At 43.1% G+C, this 3035-nt stretch overlaps 1 long non-coding RNA gene across 1 annotated transcript; it reads right to left on the reverse strand.

The window, feature by feature from the left end:
* Positions 1-764: 764 nt before the first annotated feature.
* LOC118478412 lies at positions 765-2975 on the reverse strand. Its single transcript, XR_004859026.1, has 2 exons — positions 2046-2975; positions 765-1061 (listed from the first exon to the last, which is right to left on the reverse strand). It is a non-coding gene; the product is annotated as an uncharacterized LOC118478412 (long non-coding RNA).
* Positions 2976-3035: the final 60 nt, after the last annotated feature.

Here is a 3035-nt window from a genome sequence, read left to right on the forward strand (position 1 = left end):
GAGGAGGGGGAGAAGGAGGAGGAGGAGGAGGGGGGTTAGAAGAACAGTAACAAATGGAACAGCAGTAACAATAACAACAACAAAAGCAACAACAACAATTAGCTCTACACACTCCTAACATTCACTTTTCCCAAAAATGTTCACAACCAACAATCTATAACTAGCAAGACTTACTTGAGGAAGACTGTGACTCCCAGAGTGGTCAAGTCCATTTTGAGAATGGACCAGGTACACTGGACTAACTGCACCTGCCTGGGGTTGAGGTATTTGGAGAGCTGACAGTGCCGTCTTCTGCAGCGGACGCACGGAGTGCACGGAAAGCAGGAGAGAGATTGCTCAGCGCCCATCGTCGTCACGATGTTGCTGCTTCCGTTACTGTTGCTGCTGCTTCTATTATTGTTGCTGATGCTGCTGCTGTTGTTGCAGTTGCTGTTGTTGTTGTTGTTGTTGTTGTTGTTGTTGTTGTTGTTGTCGTCGTCGTCGTCGTTGATAATGTCTGATGTTGCTAGAACCACATGGGTGGTTGTCGTTGTTGTTGTTTCTTGTTGTGGCTGTTGTTGTTGTTGTCGTTCCTGTAGTTGTTGCTGTTGTTGTTGTTGCTGCTGCTGCTGGTGTCGTCGTAGTTCTTGTTTTGTTATGATTATTATTGTAACTACAGTTATTATTTATGGTTTGTTATTACGATGATTGTGACGGTCTTTCTATACTGAAACCGCCCGATGTTGTTTGTTGACGCGAATTATCCTAGCTGTTGTCGTTTCTTGTTGCTATTGCTGCCGTTGTCGTCGTTGTCGGTGTTGTTGCTGCTGCTGCTGCTGTTGGTCTGATAGTTGTTTCTAGTTGTTTTGGTAATATCCAGGGAGTTCTAGGTTACGGTATACAAACCGCGAGAGACTGTTTCCCATGGTAAATTGAAATATTTCCTACATTGTCATTGTGTATATGTATGTGTAACTGTTTCTAATGCTGGTGCAGCTATTTCTTCATGGGTACTTGGTGGTTGTTCAAGTTTGGTCTTCTTCTCCTTCCTGTCCAATGTAACTGCTGCCCAAATAAAGTTCCTGGAGAAATATACCCGTTATTGTGACTACTACTACAACTGCTACTACTACTACAACTACTACTACTACTACTACTACTACTACTACTACTACTACTACTACTACTACCTTTCTATAGCAATGATGTAGATTGAGTTACTGCTGCTGCTGCTACAGCCGTTGTAGGCGTGGGTGGCTGCTATGCTGTTGCTGTTATGTGGGTTGCTGCTGTGTGGGTTGCTAGTGGTTGCTGTGTAGGTTGCCGCTGTGTGAGTGGCTGCTATGTTGGTGGCTGTCGAGTGGGTTGCTTTTATCTGGGCTGTTGCTGCTATGTGGGTTGTTGTTATGTGGGTTGCCTTTCTGTGGGTTGCCCTATTATGTGGGTTGCCTTTCTGTGGGTTGCCCTATTATGTGGGTTGCCCTATTATGTGGGTTGCCCTATTATGTGGGTTGCCCTATTATGTGGGTTGCCTTTCTGTGGGTTGCCCTATTATGTGGGTTGCTGCTGTATGGGTTATGGGTTGTTGGTGATTGCTATGTGGTTTGTTTGTGGTTGCAATGTGGGTTGCTGCTACGTGGGTTGTTGCTGTGTGGGTTGTTGGTGGTTGCTATGTGGGTTGTAGCTGTGTCGGTTGTTGTTATGAGGGTGGCTGTTACTTAGATGGCGCTGTTTTGTTTTATGGGTAAATTGAAGACAACAACGAAGAGAGCTTGGATCGACTTGATCCTGGTTCACTTTGTTGTTGTTGTTGTTTTTGTTGTTATTTTTGTTGTTGTTGATGATGTTGTTGTTGTTGTTGTTGTTGTTGTTCTTGTTCCTGTTCTTGTTGTTGTGGTTGTGGTTGTGGTTGTAGTTGTTGTTGATGTTGTCGTGGTTGCTGTTGGTACTTTTTGTCTTTCTAAAAACTACCTGGGCATGTTCAACGGTTCAGGGAGACGCTGAGCTTGAGGGTATGGCTAAGTGAGATGTCGTCGACTTGTAACGATTAGTTTTGCTATTATTACCTGTCCGGTTGTTTTTGACAGAGCTCTGCTGGGGTAACTGCTTTCCCAAAAATGTCCTCTCGTGAAGCGTGTTGTACTTTCGACAGCAGGGCAGTAATGGTCTTCCACGTACAGATTAGATGGTTTCGAACCCGGGTAGGCAGCATTCAGTGCTTCAGACTGAGAGAATCAAACGTATGTCCTGGACTGGACGAGAAGAATTGCCATTCACTCTTTCTCCAACTTTGAAATTTAGTGAGTGGACCAAATTAATCGGCCAACGGGAGCACTGCTTTAGTCTCCTACGACATTTTTAGGTTGTTGAAAGCTTGAAGAAGATCTAGCATAATATCAATACAACAGGTGAATTTTGCTCTGTTATCGCCGTCCTGATGTTATATTCCTTCTTAGCGTTGCTACTGTTGTTATCTTTGTGAGATCGGTGGATTCATAAAAGCTATTAAATTCATACTACAAACAAAAATACTTGCCTCTATGTGAGCGGTTGTCACCATTAGAGCCAGATTGTCACTGCTTTGAAGTCGTTGACTATATTGCAGATGTCACCAGAGGCAGTGGTGCTACTGCCACAATATCCATTTTGATAATTGAAAACATCACAGCTCATGAATTTCTCTTGAGTCCTCAGAAAGCTGGGCACGATACCTAGCGAAATGAATAAAAACACAAAAGATCAAGTCAGGCAATAGAAAATATATACTTACGAGAAGGAAGCTAAAGTTAAGAGGGTTAGACTTGAGGGAATTGACTTGGACAAGCAAGCGTTCGAAACGAAAATGAATAAAAAGCCATGCGGACTGTTTCGTACAAAAAACTAAAGAAGCAGACAAAAGACCAGTAGTCATTTTAAAAACTATAGATCAATGCACGGTCAGGCAGCAAGCAGGCAGGCAGACAAATAGACAGGAACAAAGATAGATAGATAGATAGATAGGAAGAAGAAGAAGAAGAAAAAGAAGAAGAAGAAGAAGAAGAAGAAGAAGAAGAAGA

This window comes from Aplysia californica, unplaced genomic scaffold, assembly GCF_000002075.1.
Source record: "Aplysia californica isolate F4 #8 unplaced genomic scaffold, AplCal3.0 scaffold00549, whole genome shotgun sequence".
Taxonomy (NCBI): domain Eukaryota; kingdom Metazoa; phylum Mollusca; class Gastropoda; order Aplysiida; family Aplysiidae; genus Aplysia; species Aplysia californica.